Source organism: Nansenia antarctica (genome assembly GCF_963989245.1).
Source record: "Nansenia antarctica genome assembly, chromosome: 17".
Classification (NCBI taxonomy): domain Eukaryota; kingdom Metazoa; phylum Chordata; class Actinopteri; order Argentiniformes; family Microstomatidae; genus Nansenia; species Nansenia antarctica.
The window spans coordinates 1,982,729-2,000,144 of NC_137687.1; the positions used below are offsets into that span (position 1 = coordinate 1,982,729).

Consider the following 17,416-nt stretch of genomic DNA (forward strand, 5'->3'; position numbering starts at 1 on the left):
AGGTGTTTCATATTCTTGTGACATTGGAGACTGTGCTGATCTCTAGATGTGTGTTAATGACAGACGTAGTGTCTCATAGGCCAGGGGGAGGAGAAGGAGGCATGCATAAACACACACCAATCCCAGTGGTCATATTAATATTTCATTTCCAGTTTCGCCCTCACACACACACACACACACACACACACACACACACACACACACACACACAGCCATTGTAACACCGAGCTGTATATCGGTATCTGGTATGTCGGGATGAGGATTAAATGATTTAAACCCCCAAATAGACTGAGGGGGGTGGGGGGGGGGTGTTACATTGGACGGGACTCGAAGTTGCACAGAAACGTAAATATGCACAGATAAGCGTAAATATAATATGCGCCTTGTTCTAACTAAATAAAGTCCTCCAGACATGCGGGATTTAAATCGGGATTTCAAACGGGTGAAATAGGAGTCAGAGAGACAGACATATAAACGAGGGCAGGCTGGTTGCTGGTTTGTTGTGGAAAGCAACACAGGCAAAAGAAAAGGTAAGGCCACGGTTGTGAAACTGTTATTATCTGACTATATTGATTATTGCATTTAAACGTATTGACATAATGTGGATGTGGGTTTGTGCGCTATTTAGGTTACCCGCGTTTGTATTTATAAAGGTAGTTTATCTGGCTATGTTCGACTTGTCCACTGTCTGCGATCTATTATTAATAATATATCACCATATAAACGCCAGGCAGGCTAACGTTAGCTGTGCTTAGTAGTTCACATTGCATGGTTCATGTTTTGCAGTATTGTTGTTGTTTGACATGTCAACACATAGGCTATGCATGCAGCCGTACGGACTGATCCTGACAGTGTGAGTGTCTGCTGCTTGTTTAGCTCAGCATGCTAAGACACTCTGCTCTGGGTAGTTCACCTTGTCAAAGAGAGGAGATATAATAGGAGATATATCGGAGATAAAAGCAGATACCGTTTGTGCAGTTTTGCAATCATGTTTGCAGGGGAGATGACGGTTGCTAAGCGAACTAGAAGTTGCCTAGGGAAGTGAGCTCAGTAACAGGCGCAATAATAATAATAATAATAATAATAATAATAATAATAATAATAATAATAATAATAATGATAATAATAATAATAATAATAATGATGATGATGATAATAATAATGATAATAATAATAATAATAATAATAATAATAATGATAATAATAATAATAATAATAACCTTTATTTGTATAGGACTTGTATTCTCCTGCAAACGTTGCAGCTCAAAAGGGCTTTAATAACATATCCACACAGCATAACAACAACAACAAGAAGAATAGTCATCAATAAAACACACAATAGCAATAATATAAACTACATAACAAAACAAGAATAAACCATTACAATCCAAACAAAACTGTCTTTCATGAATGTGTTGAATTTCAGCAGGACTTGTGTGGGCAAACTTAGACAGACTGGTAAACACACCTGTGTGCTCGGTTCCTCTGGTCTTATTCTGGTGTTATTATGTAGTTTATATTATTGCTATTGTGTGTTTTATTGATGACTATTGTCCTATTATTATGTGTATGCTGTGTGGATACGTTAAAGCACTTTGAGCTGCACCGTTTGCAGGAAAAGTGCTGTACAAATACAGGTTATTATTATTAATCCTGCGACCACTATGGCGCCAGTTGCCTGCCTGCTACTCTCACCCGGACACTTTATTAGGAACACCTGTTCTCATTCATTCAGGTGTTGTAATGGTGTGTGGGAGATGTTTCCTTAGCACGCTTGAACAATTGAGGCTATTTTTGAGAACAAATCATGGCGTTGTAATAATCCAGTATGTTCCAAATAAAGTGCTCGGTGAGTGAATATCACAAATGATATTATAGCTGCCCTGGTGTGACTGTGTCTTGGCCTACAACGTTAGCTCACTGCCTTGGTTCAGTTGATCAAACAGTGGAATGACTGAACTCTTTTCACTAAGTTACCGGATGACCCAATAAATTGGACACTAACTAAAACTGTTCCTTTGTAATGCTAATACCACTGGTCTCTATCTATTTAATATGGATACTAGCCTAGTTAATATATCATTTGACAAAGTGTGATCTGTCCCCCGCCCCTGTTAGATTATTGCCACATCAGTCTCTAGGCTAGTGAGTTGTTTTTATGGGGATGTTTTAAATAGGCCTCAGATTGTAGCTGGTTGAAAGTCTATGACCGGCAACAAGACTCAGAGAGAGTAGTCTAATGGTCTCTGCTTAATGGATCTAACCTATTAGGCAGCAGATTTATTGACTACTTGTCAGGACTTGTTATAAGCTCAAACATTAATTGGTGCACATTAAACGCACTTGGCTTGACATTTAGGAAGAAAGCAAGCAAGGCCAAGACTGATGGGGCAAAACTACTCACACAGATCTTAGTAGTAGTATAGCCTTGTTATTCAACCTACCCCACTCCTGGAACCTTCTATAGACTTAATGTGCCATTTAGCCTAATCCACCCCCAACGTTACCTGAGCGTTGTAAACACACTTCTTTGGGTTCATACTTTTGATACTTGACGTGAGCTTAGAATTATAAGGTAATAATCTCAGGTAATAATATAAGGTAAGAATTATAAGGTAATAATCTCAGTTTAGGGTCGTTCAGAGATATTGAGTGTCAAAGTGTTTACATTCCATTATGTTTGGTGAGATGGAACCTTTGTATTTTATGAATTACTAACTAAAAAATGTCAACATTTTAAAAATAACACCACACAGGCATTAATGAACACCTAATGGATCAGATTATGTAAAAAAAAAGAAAAAAGACCAAAAATGGAGATGGAACCTTATAATTCTAACGTCACAACTTTCTTCTGAATGGAAAGAAGCAGCAGCAGCAGGTATGCCTGAAGAAGGTCTATGAAAGACCGAAAGCTTGGCGCTATAAAACATTGATTTTTGCACAGTTTTGAGACTGCGGATGCTGCTTCTTTTCGTTCCGTTCGATACTCTTCAGCTCCAGCACCTCAGTACGCCTGATTACGGACGAGCGCTGGTATTTTCACTATTTTGATACTTTCTAACCCAAAAAACTGCCATCTCCCATTCAGCCAGGACACCAAACTGTAGGCCTACATTTGTTCATGTATGATCTCTTTTTTTTTATGTTATTTTTTTCTGAGTGGGGCAGTCCCACTCATATGTTTTCATTTTATTGACAGATACAGTAGAGTTTTAGACAGGAAGGATGGGTGAGAGAGAGAGAGGAGGGATGACATGCAGGATATGTCCCCAGCCGGAATCGAAACCGGGGACCCTGCGGTTACATGGTCAACGCTTAACCCGCTACACCACCTAAGCGCCCCCATGTCTGATCTCTTTGCTGTATGTTTGGTAGCCTGCCTGCGTTGTACAGTACAACACACCACCTGAATAATATTATATATTTATATTATGTCCTCTGCATAGTCACTACCCATCTTCCGTCGGAGACTGAAGACCCATCTCTTCAGGTTGCACCTTAACTGCTCCTCCTGAGACATTACTACCCCCAGCACCGTGTCTCCTAAGACACCTGCTTTTCCCCTCTACTATGCCTCCTAAGACATTGACTGCCCTGACTTCGACTGAAATCTATCTTTCTTTCTTTCTTCTATCACAATGACTCTTCCAATGGCCCCTGGCCTGAGCTAGATTCCTCTTCCTGCTAGAATTGAACTGGTGAATTTGTCTGTTAAATGCCCAAAATGTAAAATATAGGCTGATGATGTAAATGCGTATGTTACGGTACATGTGGGAATACGGTACATGTGGGAAAACTAGGGTTAGGGTTAGGTGCTATGTCGACTTGGTACATGCTGGCATGTCTAACCCTAACCCTAATCCTATCCCTAACCCTACCCCCAAACCTAACCCTAACCCTAACCGTAGCACCCTAGCACCTAACCCTAACCCTAGTTTTTCCCCACATGTACCGTAACATATATATGTTTCTGTGGTTGTCGCCCTGCTCTGCTAGCTGCTAGCTCCCTAGCGGAGGTGTGTCGTCATGACGACGACAGAGCTGGGCGGCGGCGGCGCCAAGTGGGCCTGCGAGTACTGCACCTTCCAGAACTGGCCGTCCGCCGTCAAGTGCACCATGTGCCGCGCCCAGAGGCCCAGCGGCGGGGGGGCCATTATCACCGCCATCATCACCGAGGAGCCCTTCAGGAGCAGCAGCCTCCTCGCCCTGGACGCCGGTGGCCTCCGCCACCACCACCAGTGGGACTCTAACCCTCCTTCTCCTCCTCCGAGCCAGAGTAACCACGGCAACAACAGCAACAGCAACAGCCCTCCCCGGGAGATAGGAGGAGGAGGAGGCACGGGCCTCGGCGGCCTCCTCATCTGCCCCGACTCCAGCGCCCGGCCCCGCGTCCTCCGCGTGGCGGACTCCCCCCCGACGACGACCCCCGGCAACAAGTGGTCCTGCCACATGTGCACCTACCTGAACTGGCCCCGGGCCATCCGCTGCACGCAGTGTCTGTGCCAGCGGCAACAACAACACGGACAGCAGCTCCCCCCCGACCACCATCAGGTGGGGCAGCCGCCCCACCACCACCACCACCACCGCATCAGCCACCCCGCCGAGGAGTCCCCCTCCCCCCAGACCTCTGGCGGCTCGAGATTCCCGCGGATTCCCCTCCCCCCTCCCTCCTCCTCCTCCTCCTCCTCCAACCCCTCCTCCAACCCCGAGGAGGAGTACAACGATCGCAACCTTCTCATCACCCGCGCCCAGCACTGGTCCTGCACCGTGTGCACGTACGCCAACTGGTCCAAGGCGAGGAAGTGCGTGGTGTGTGGCGACCACCCCACCGCCACCGCGCCCCCCCCAGACTGCCTGGCCTCAGAGCCCATCGAACTGGCGGCCTCCCAAGAACCCAAGACCAACCGCCAACCGTCCGCGCTCGACATCGAGCAGCAGAACAGGGACAACAGGAGGGGTGTTGTTGTGGGTGTAGGAGGGGGGGGTCTTGGGGGGGGCGGTGGGATCGGTGGTGGCGGGGGGGTCATCAGAGTGTGCGGTAGCAACAGCCAGAGGAGGTTGGCGTCGTCGTCGTCGCCACCGGCAACCAAACCGACGGAGAAAGCAGAGGTTAAGATGGAGTTCCAGAGGATCGAGCTGCTTCAGGCTTCAGGGACAGCGGTCGGGAGCGGAGAGGAGGTGGAGGTGGACGTGGGCTTTAAAAAGCTGAAGCAGATCAAGAACAGGATGAGGAGGACTGACTGGTTGTTCCTGAACGCCTGTGCAGGTGAGTTGCGAGAGTGAGGAGTGAGGGATGCTGGGAGATTGAGTCAGATCTGTTTCCCCCGCGTCGCCTGGGGTGATGATCATTTGGTAATCATCACCCTTCTGCACAGAATGATGATATGAAATAGGAGAGGTTTGTGTGGATTGATGTTGTTGTAGTTGTTGTTGTCGTCGTGTCCCCTGTGTTTAGCAGCTATTTATTTTTTTCATTTTTTGTTGTGATAGAGAAAGTAGAGATTTGACAGAAAGGATGGATGAGAGAGAGAGAGAGAGAGAGAAGGGATGACATGCAGGATATGTCCGTGGCCGGAATCGAACCGGGAACCCTGCGGTTACACGGTTGACACTTTCGTTGACACTTTCGTGCGTTACGTCACCGAATGCACCCCAAGCATCAATTTCATGAGAGAACTAATAACATGATTGTAAGCCTTTCAAGTGTATTGTTACGTCACATTACACAAGTGTAAGAGAGTAACATTCGTAGGCTTCGGTTCCTGACATTGCAGCACAAGACAATAAGGCAGAATTCAAGATAATAATAAAAGAAAGTGACAATAATACAGGACATAAGTGACGAATAGGTTATTTACAATTAGCAGTGTCTTGCAATTTGTAGACAATAAGGCACTAGGCATAATTCAATAAAAGGTGTCAATAGTACAGAACATAATGACAGTAGTAAAGTGGCTGTGAGCTTGAGCTTAGGTGGTCCGTATGCACGGGGTGAGCTTCGGGAGGATAGTCAATTGTCTACAGTGGGAAGTCATTAATGAGCCTGATCGCCTGGGGGGGGAAGTCGCTGTTGGTTAGTCTCTGAGTTTTGGCCCTGAGGCTCCGGAAGAAAGGCTACGCCTTTTGGACGGCATCGGTTCAAACATGACAGTGGTTGAGGAGGTGGCTGAGGTGGTCTTTGATGATCCTCCAGGCTTTGCTGAGTCTGACACACCGTTGGTCGTATATGTTCTGGATGGAGGAAGCTAGCTCACATCCACTGATGCGCTCGGCTGTCCGCACCACCCCTCTGTAGCGCTCTGCGGTCGAGGGCATTGCAATCAATTGCCGTGCCAGGCAGGCAGTGAGGCACCCAGTCAGTTATGCTCTCGCTTTGCACTCGATACCGATGTGCAGTTCCACGCAACTAGTAAAAAAAAACTACCCTGCTCATGCACCACGGCAAGCATCCGCCTACGACTGAGTTGGTGGGCAGTGGCGTGGGTGGGTAGATGGAGTGGGTGGGTAGATGGAGTGGGTGGTGAGATGGAACAGCTGGGAGACTGCTGACTAGAGACAGCTCCCTGTAGGTTAACTCGCTAACTGTGTTCACTAGCTAACTGTGTTCACTCGCTAACTGTGTTCACTCGCTAACTGTGTTCCCTAGGTAACTGTGTTCACTAGCTAACTGTGTTCGCTAGCTAACTGTGAAAGGATCAGGTTGTGCAAAAAAATGCGGTGCCGGTTGCAGTGAGATGTGACACACTCACCATGTAAACAACCATAGGCTTCTATGTAAACAACCACAGGCCTCTATGTAAACAACCACTAGCTGATGATTGCTACATGATTTGCTACATTGACGTTTGGAAAAGAAAAGTACAGATCGACTAATCTCTTATTGTTGTATTACCAAAGCTCAGGCGAGGTACTAAATCATTACGCTGGTGGCACAAGCTTAGTCAGGAGCCCTGTAATAATCACATGAATTGACTGTTTTAAAGGCAGATTCATATTTCTTGTGTTTAGTACGTTTGTATCAATTTCTCTTTGTAATATTATATATGAGCTATTAATCATAATACACTGTCTATCAGTAAGCTTGCAACAGCCAGTCCAACACTCGATATTCAAACTTGATTATTTCCACTTATTTTTATGATTAGTGGGCTTGCAGTGGATGTAACAAGTAAACGTGTTTATTTATTTTGTAGTTTAATTGTCAGTAGTCCTTGTGCAGAGTTGTATGGTCTGTTAAACTTTGCTATCAATTACTTGTGTTTGGCATATGGGCCTAGGCCTATTTGAAAGTGAAAAATCGAGTCCCAGCAACAACATTGTACCTTGTACCCTAAAGTACAATATAACATGCTGTGTAGAGAATTCAGAGTTGTTAGGTAGTCTATTCCCTGTTTTGTTCAGTTGTTAGGTCGTCTATTCCTTGTTCAGTTGTTAGGTAGTCTATTCCTTGAATGAATGAATGGTCTTTATTGTCATTGATATAGTACAGGTACCATACAACGAAATGTGGGAGGGGGGGCTCCCCTGGTTCCTTGTTCAGTTGTTAGGTAGTCTATTCCCTGTTTTGTTCAGTTGTTAGGTAGTCTATTCCCTGTTTTGTTCAGTTGTTAGGTAGTCTATTCCCTGTTTTGTTCAGTTGTTAGGTAGTCTATTCCCTGTTTTGTTCAGTTGTTAGGTAGTCTATTCCCTGTTTTGTTCAGTTGTTAGGTAGTCTATTCCCTGTTTTGTTCAGTTGTTAGGTAGTCTATTCCCTGTTTTGTTCAGTTGTTAGGTAGTCTATTCCCTGTTTTGTTCAGTTGTTAGGTAGTCTATTCCCTGTTTTGTTCAGTTGTTAGGTAGTCTATTCCGTTTTGTTCAGTTGTTAGGTAGTCTATTCCCTGTTTTGTTCAGTTGTTAGGTAGTCTATTCCCTGTTTTGTTCAGTTGTTAGGTAGTCTATTCCCTGTTTTGTTCAGTTGTTAGGTAGTCTATTCCCTGTTTTGTTCAGTTGTTAGGTAGTCTATTCCCTGTTTTGTTCTGTTGTTAGGTAGTCTATTCCCTGTTCTGATCAGTCTTATTTGCTTAAGCAAATTAGGCCCACTACATCATTCCCTCCTTCACCCAGCTGTAACACAGAGACATAGAGCTCACTGTTTGTCAAGGTAGGGAGTGCAAGCGGCCGTTCTCGGACAATGAACAGCTCTCTAGTAACAGGTGAGAAACTACGCTAATAAACCTGTCCTGTGTGTCAAGATGTCAGTAAACCAAGCAACAAATCCCTCAGGCATGTCAGCGTGCCCCAGGTGACACACTAAAAGGAGAATCCTGCGGTTCAGCAGACGCTGTTCCTCAGAGCCCGTCTCCAGGGGGATGAGAGCTAGCTGACTGCGGGGCTCTGAGTGGCCCCATGGCAACAGGCCTCAAACGGCTCATGGTGGATGTGAATTATTTATACACGGTACTTCCCACAATGCACTCTTCTCATAAATTATGATATCCTTATTACCCTTTTTTTTTTTTTTATAAATTTGTTTTTCAGATTTTATCCCTTTTTCACCCAATTTGGTAGCCAATTTAACCCAACTTAGCATCCAATTATCCCCTGCCTATTGCATTGGATCCGCCGCCCGACCCCGTGGCCGGCAGTCCCAGAGGAGGGCGCCAGGCAGACTAGGCTGACTGGCTCCTCGAGCCCAGTACCGTTATTCCGGCACCCCAGGGGGCGGTGTTGCGCGACGGATCCTAGTCCAGAAATACTCCTATACCCCCCCTCGGAAGCGGCCGGCCAATATGCCGCTTCCCGTGTGCCTCGGCCATTATCTGGATCTGGCGAGCCGGGATACGAACCCCGGCCCCGGTGGGCAGCATGCACTAGCGGCCAGTGCGTAGACCGCTACACCACCGCGGGGGTCCTTATTACCCTTTTAACACATTATTTTAAATCGTTACCCTTCGTGTGTTGCGGTCATTTCTAGCTGAGATGTCAGAATACTACCGGAAGCTCAACCTGAACAAACCTGAGCTACGGTACTCTCCCTCCCTGGGAAAAGCCTTGCCGTCTCCAAGACCATGAATCATTTGGGTTATCTCCATCACAGTGGAGAACTCTACGATGACCTCCTCCCCAGACAGCCACGAACCTTGGAGTGATCCTCGACAACCACTTATCCCGTGTGGCAAAATACCATAGCAACGACCATAGCAACAGCACGCTCCTGCAGATTCTTCCTCTACGACATCAGAAGGATACGTTCATCGCTCACCAGAGAGGCAGCACAACTATTGGTCCAGATGCTTTTTTCTAGCACTATGACCGCCAATGGCCCTCTGGCCTTAGCCTAGCATAGATTACATCTTCTTGCTATGACTGACAGATAGACGATTCACTTCCTTAGACAAATGTAGTTTTCAAACTGTTTCTGTGATTTGTGTAAGCCTAGATTATTGAATGCAACACAACAACATCAGCCTGTGTGATTCATGAGGTCATTGGGGTCCAAGAGAGATGCTTCTTTAAACTGAGGCTAAACATGTAGCTACACAAATAACCTATGGCATGGCAATGTAACATTAAACCAGTTAAGCGTACGTAGCAGGGTGGCAGGCGTGCTAACAGCGGCGTGCTAACAGCGAGCCCAAGGTCAGCGTCCATGTAGACCCCTGGTTATTCCTGACCTGTCCTGTACCAGGCAGTTATGTCTGATGGCCTCTGGGCTGCCTGGGTGCTGCTGGGTCCACCCCCCCCCCCCCTGGCTGGGGCTGAGAGGCGGCAGTGTGTGTGTGTGTGTGTGTGTGTGTGTGTGTGTGTATATATATTTGCATGTGTGTATGTGTGTGAGTGTGTATTTGCTTGTGTATGTGTGTGTGTGAATGCGGTGTGTGTGTATATGTGTGTGTGTATATATATATTTGCGTGCGTGTGTGTGTGAATGCGGTGTGTGTGTGTGTGTGAATGCGGTGTGTGTGTGTGTGTGTGTGTGTGTGTGTGTGTGTGCATGTGTCAGGGAAACCCTTCCTGGCAAGAGAGGCGTCCTTTGCATATCGCCTGGGTCCAAACTACAGGGGGAATCAAGGCCACTCTACTGAAGGAGAATAGTGAGGCTAGGCTATGCTAGGCTATGCTAAAGAAAAGCCTGTCATGTTAATAGGGGGTGACGGCTGTGCCTCAGGAGGTAGAGCCGGGCGTCGATCGCAAGGCCGGCGGTTTGCCGGTTCGATCCCCGGCTGGCCACGTTTCGAGGTGTCCTCGGGCAAGACACCGAACCGCAAATTGCTCCGAACGAGCGGGCCGGCCGGCGGCCTTGCATGGTAGCTTGCCTACCTCGCCATTGGTGTGTGAATGTGTGAATGAGAGGCCGTTGTAAAGCGCTTTGGAATAAGGCGCTATATAAGTGCGGTCCGTTTACAAAGCCTCTATGACAGGTTTATGACTACCTGACTACTTGGTCACTACCTACCTGAACTCCAGACTACTCCACCTCTGCACCATATTGCAACACTGTGAGACAGTTGTTTTCATAGAGGCCTATGGTTGTTTTCATGGTGGCCTATGGCGTTCATTTCAGCAAGTGAAAACTATCATAGAATAGTTTTGGTTTAATAATAACAGCGATTAACGTAACTCGTCAAGGGAAATGCTTGCAAACAATGTTTTGGCTGAAGTCTGAGTAAACAGTTGTGTGTAATTGTAGGAAGCTTCACTCATAGGCTATAAGGTTGCTGACAGGACACAACGATGACTACCAGAGAGCTGAATGGGTTTCAGACTTTGCATTATGAAGGAGCACTTTTGCAGCTTCCACCCTGGGGGGTATTCCATCAACGTCGCTAAAGGAAACTCCAGGTTTATTTTCATATGTCTCACGAGATTGAGCAACATAAGCCTGGATTCTTTCTTGATGGAATACCCCCTTACCCCCCTACCAATATACCAAGTCAGGCGCTGTGTGTCATGTGCAGACACACACACACACAGAGAGACAACCCGGGGGGTATCCCATCAACCTCATTAAAGGACAATCCAGGTTTATTTTAATAAATACTTCACTAATGTTTTATTTTTTTTACATAATCTGATCCATTAGGTGTTTATTAATGCCTGTGTGGTGTTATTTTTAAAATGTTGATTTTTTTTTGTTAGTAATTAATCAAATACAAAGGTTCCATCTCACAAAACATAATGGAATGTAAAAACTTTGACGCTCAATATCTCTGAACTACCCGAAACGGAGATAGAACCGTATCATTCTAAACGGAGATAGAACCTTATACTTCTGAACGGAGATAGAACCTTATAATTCTAAACGGAGATAGAACCTTATAATTCTAAACGGAGATAGAACCTTATAATTCTAAACGGAGATAGAACCTTATAATTCTAAACGGAGATAGAACCTTATCATTCTAAACGGAGATAGAACCTTATCATTCTAAACGGAGATAGAACCTTATCATTCTAAACGGAGATAGAACCTTATCATTCTAAACGGAGATAGAACCTTATAATTCTAAGCTCACGAAATGACCTCTTTATTGTCTGCAGCCGGTGTGGGAAGGATCCTAACAATCTGTCTCAGGGACTCAAATCATCAATGTTTACTAAATACATAGAATATCAAGGATGACTGAAGGATAAAGAAATGATTTGAGGTTATGAATCATTTGGGTTATGAATAAAGCAAATACCTGCATGACATGTCCCCCAATACCACGTCTGATGGTTACGGATTCTACACACAAGTGATCATTTGACCGCCCTAAATTGCGCCGAACACATGAAGGTTGACGATCTGCTTTCTGTTGTTCAGGGAAAGGCAATATCCCTTCCTATGAAAGAAGCTCATCTTAAACCTTAGCTTTTTAACAAGCTGTGAGTTTAGAATGATAAGGTTCTATCTCCGTTTAGAATGATAAGGTTCTATCTCCTTTTAGAATGATAAGGTTCTATCTCCGTTTAGAATGATAAGGTTCTATCTCCGTTTAGAATGATAAGGTTCTATCTCCGTTTAGAATGATAAGGTTCTATCTCCGTTTAGAATGATAAGGTTCTATCTCCTTTTAGAATGATAAGGTTCTATCTTCGTTTAGAATGATAAGGTTCTATCTCCGTTTAGAATGATAAGGTTCTATCTCCGTTTAGAATGATAAGGTTCTATCTCCGTTTAGAATGATAAGGTTCTATCTCCGTTTAGGGCAGTTCAGAGATATTGAGCGTCAAAGTTTTTACATTCCATTATGTTTTGTTAGATGGAACCTTTGTATTTGATTAATTACTAACTAAAAAATGTCAACATTTAAAAAAATAACACCACACAGGCATTAATAAACACCTAATGAATCAGATTATGTTAAAAAACTCAATTTTGACAAACATTTAGATAGAACCTTATAATTCTAACGTCACGAAGCTCCTCTGTATGTTTTTTTTAAAATGTCAAAGTCTTTGACAGTGAGGATGTTGATGTGGTGCCTGCTTGGTGAGGATGTTGTGGCAGCTGTCCCATTGCCAGGCCCATCACTTTATCAGAAGGTTGTCTGGGTCTCGTTAAAGTCCTGTCGATCGCTACATGTACTCAATTGTTGTGTATGAAGCCCTAAAAACCATGAAATGAAACTTGTGATTTTCAGACTGCGTGCTTTTTGGCCAAGTACTTCAAATAATACCATCCATCCATCCACCCCCACCCACCCCCTCCCCTCCTCTTCTGAAGTGTCCTGATCTTGTTTCACCGGGTGTCACACGTTGGCTGCTGTTGCGGTTAGACACTCTGTGAAACGCTGCTCCGGTTGGTCATTTGGAAACCTGTCAAAAACTATTCGAGAGGCTCCGGTATCACGTTGTCCTACATCCTCCTCCTCCTCCTCCTCCTCAGGCTAGGGTAGTGTTGCTGCCTCTGGCTCCTCTCCCTCTGCAGTTATGAAGGAGATCCAGGCTCTCTCCTTGCAGGACTGCTGGGCCCAGTCGGATCAGAGTCTCCCCCCCCAGAGACACAGGCAGATGTCCGGCCCTTTCAGTTCATTCAATTGATTTGCATTCTTGTTGAAGGGGAAACTCAATCGGAATCGGTTTCCTCATAAAAGCGTCCTCTCTGGCTCTCTCTGGCTCTCTCTGGCTCTCTCTGGCTCTCTCTGTCTCTCTCTGTCTCTCTCTGTCTCTCTCTGGCTCTCTCTGTCTCTCTCTGTCTCTCTCTGGCTCTCTCTGGCTCTCTCTGGCTCTCTCTGGCTCTCTCTGGCTCTCCATCAAACAAACGTTTGCTGTCAGAGTCGAGAGGACGAGAGGAAGAGAGAGAGGAGACGAAAGTAGTGTGTCTAGGCGAAATTGACGAGGTGCTGCTTGGGCTTCTAGATTCTAGCTCGGCTCAGCTGGTAGAGCCGGCGTCTTAATAATCACAAAGTCGGCAGCTCGCAGCAGTTCGAATCCCTGGCTGGCTGGGGCATAGTTCCGACCAAGTAATTTGATTGGACAAGAGGCATTCCACGAGTGCTGATATACAGTATAACAGCACTGGGACTTTTAACTGTATGTATCACTCCGAAATGACCGTTAATACAAAGTAGCTAGCCTGCAGATGTTTGTGTTCAGGTTACTAGGCAACAGTCCAGTTGCGGAACTATTTTTTGTTGACGGAGCCCAAATAAATGATCAAATAAACAAACAAATCATAATCTGTTGTCGGTACCTGCGGCCTCGTACCTACAACCGAATCACAGCCGTGCTGATATTCAGTATAACGCACTCCCTCTCGTGTGATGTTGCTTAAATCCGACGCACCCTGATTATGAGATAATGCTGAGGTGATGTGTGACAGCAGCTGGTGAAAGGGGGAAACCGACGCCAACCGACTTTTATTCTGAAAAATGTAACTCACTGAATCCATTGCATTGCAATATTTTGGCTTTTGACTCTTTGGTGTGTGTCATTGATTTATACAACGTTTCAGTAAAAAGTTTCAGTAAAACAATGTGTTTTTTGAATCAATGCTCTTTTTAAAGGTGATTTTGAAATTAATTAAGTCACACAAATGAGCTTACATTTTCTGGTTACATTATTTTTTTTTATATTCAAAATAAAAGTCAGAACAATTGGTCGGTTGTTGACTTGTTTCCCCTTTCACCAACCCGTGACGTTAGAATTATAAGGTTCTATCTCCATTTTTGGTCAAAATTGGGTTTTTTAGATAATCTGATCCATTAGGTGTTTATTAATGCCTGTGTGGTGTTATTTTTAAAATGTTGACATTTTTGAGTTAGTAATTAATAAAATACAAAGGTTCCATCTCACAAAACATAATGGAATGTAAAAACTTTGACGCTCAATATCTCTGAACTGCCCTAAACGGAGATAGAACCTTATCATTCTAAACGGAGATAGAACCTTATCATTCTAAACGGAGATAGAACCTTATCATTCTAAACGGAGATAGAACCTTATCATTCTAAACTGAGATAGAACCTTTTCATTCTAAACAGAGATAGAACCTTATCATTCTAAGCTCACGAAATGTAAATTCTATTAGAATTATTTGCATACCCCCGATCTGTTTTGCATGTAATCTAGGCCTAATTCATGTTTTTTTTTTTTGGGGGGGGGGGGGGGGGTGGTTTTGCATGTCGGCTAAAAAAGAACAAGTTCACCTCCTCACTTTCAAATCCTTCATGTAGTGGACTGTATTGAAGTCAGCTAAGTGCTGCAGCCGGTGGAGTGTGTTTGAAGGATGTGTGAGTGAGTGAGTGAGTGAGTGAGTGAGTGCAGTGCAGCAGCGCTAATGGACCGCTGTGTAAAGTGGCTATCGTAGTTTGTTCTCCTACACCCTCTCATCCTACGCACTCCTTCCTTTTCTTCCTCACTCATTTCTGCTTTTTACTGCCACTGACGCGCATGCACACACGCACACACGCACACACACACACTGAGACAGAGAGACACACACACACACACACACACACACGCACACACACTGAGACAGAGAGACACACACACACACGCACACACGCACACACACGCACACACACACACACACACACACACACACACACACACACACACACACACACACACACGCACGCACACACTCACTCACGCACACACACACACGCACACACACACACATACACACGTACACACACACACACGCACACACACTCTGATTATGTTGCTAAGCAATGTGTGTGGCCCTTTTGAATGTAGAACAATAGCTAACCAGGGAGTGATGTTGTGTAACGTGTGAGAGAGTGAGAGAGTGAGGGAGTGCTGCATGGACCCACACATGGGAGCAGAGCAGAGGGGACGCGGCTGTAGCACTCTGACCTTTGACCTCTGACCTGCTTGAATCTTGTCTTCCCTGCAGATTAAGGAGAGTGTGTGATTCATAGTGTGTTGTTTCAGTCCTGGTAGAAAAAGGCACGGCATGTTTATTTGTAGAGCACATTTCATACAGCAAGCCAGAGGCAGTCCAGAGTGCTTTACATACAGCATTAAAAATACAGCAAGAGGAGCATAGTAAGCAAATAAAAATGACTGAATTAAAATTATGTAAATAGATAAAACATTTAATAAGAGTAGTAGAATAGTTAATGGATAAAACCATTAAAACCCCTCCTAAATTTCTTTGTTTGGTACCTGTACTGTAGCAATGACAATAAAGTCCATTCATTCATTCATTCATTCATTCATTCATAAAAGACATTGATAGAAGTATTTGTGTTTAATCATAACTGCTGCAAAACGTGAAGGTTTTTTAGCTTAGATTTAAATATTTTAAGGGTTTGGGCCTGTTTGATTTCTTCAGGGAGTTTGTTCCAGGAGCATGCAGCAGCGTGACTGAAAGCTGCTGCACCGTGTTTTGTTCTCACTCTTGGAATGATTACTCAGCTGACCTTAAGGGGCCAAAGATTGATCCTTGGGGAACCCCACATGTCATTTTAATTTGGTCGGACACAAAGTTGCCAATGCAGACATAGTAGTTTCTGTTATGTAGGTAGGATCTAAACCAGTTTAGGGCAGTGCCCGAAAGTCCTACCTAGGTTTTTAGTCAATGTTGTGCTCTACAGTGTCAAAGGCAGTGCTAAGGTCTAGTAGTACCAAAACAGAGTCTGTGTTTCCACGAATGTCATTAAGGACCTTAATAAGAGCCGTTTCAGTGCTACATAGAGGGTGAAAGCCTGATTGAAAGCCATCAAAGAGATCATTCAGGGTCAAATAACTGCTGAGTTGTTCGTGGGCAGCTATTTCAATAATTTTTCCTATACTGGAAAAGTTTGAAATGGGTCTGTAGTTATTCAGTATAAATGGGTCTTTTTTGAGTAATGGTTTGATAACTGCAGTTTTCAGGGTTTCAGGGAAAACTCCTGATGAAAGGGAAGTGTTGATTGTTTGTATTAGTTCACCTGCCACGCAGCTAAATATGTTTGTTTTTTTAAAAGCTTGTTGGCAGGACATCAAGGGCACAGGGCTCTCATTGTACCCCCTTGTACCCCTCATTGTCCTCCCAACATCATGCTCACTGTCCCCCCTTGTACCCCTCCTTGTACCCCCTTGTACCCCTCACTGTCCCCCCTTGTACCCCTCCTTGTACCCCCTTGTACCCCTCCTTGTACCCCTCACTGTCCCTCCTTGTACCCCTCACTGTACCCCCTTGTACCCCTCACTGTCCCCCCTTGTACCCCTCACTGTCCCCCCTTGTACCCCTCACTGTCCCCCCTTGTACCCCTCCTTGTACCCCTCACTGTCCCTCCTTGTACCCCTCACTGTCCCCCCTTGTACCCCTCACTTGTACCCCTCCTTGTACCCCTCCTTGTCCCCCCGTGTACCCCTCCTTGTACCTCTCCTTGTCCCCCCGTGTACCCCTCCTTGTACCCCTCCTTGTCCCCCCGTGTACCCCTCCTTGTACCCCTCCTTGTACCCCTCACTTGTACCCCTCCTTGTACCCCTCACTGTCCCCCCTTGTACCCCTCATTGTACCCCCTTGTACCCCTCGTTGTACCCCCACATCATGCTGATCGCCTCCCTGTCCTCCCAGGGGTGATGGAGGGGGACCTGGCGGCGGTGGAGGCCTACAAGTCGTCGGGCGGAGACATCAGCCGGCAGCTGACGGGGGAGGAGGTGCGTCTCCTCCGCCGGCCCTCGGCCTTCGACGCCGGCTTCACCCTGGTGCACCTGGCCATCCGCTTCCACCGCCAGGAGCTGCTGGCCCTGCTCCTCACCGAGGTCAGAGGTCACCGCTGAGACACATTTAACACGAGAACAACCGTTGCCTTTTTACCTAAGCTGCTATTTACACACAACGACCACTAGTTGGCCCGGCTTGTAAATTAGCCTGCCTCCTACACAGAAAAAGGAGGAGCTTGTTTACTGTCCTTCCTAAGACCTCTGGTACAGTTTCTCTACTATAAAGAATACAGTATCCGTCTTAGAGGAGCCTAACTAAGTTACAAGG

At 45.4% G+C, this 17,416-nt stretch overlaps 1 pseudogene across 1 annotated transcript in view; it reads left to right on the forward strand.

Moving 5' to 3' along the window:
* Positions 1–448: 448 nt before the first annotated feature.
* Positions 449–17,416, forward strand: part of LOC308172766 (ubiquitin thioesterase ZRANB1-like) — a 24,692-nt pseudogene continuing 7,724 nt past the window's right edge. Inside the window, exons 1-4 of the transcript XR_013938064.1 lie at positions 449–530; positions 4,000–4,968; positions 5,056–5,269; positions 17,000–17,187. The product of XR_013938064.1 is annotated as a ubiquitin thioesterase ZRANB1-like (transcript). The remainder of the gene's footprint in view (positions 531–3,999; positions 4,969–5,055; positions 5,270–16,999; positions 17,188–17,416) is intronic.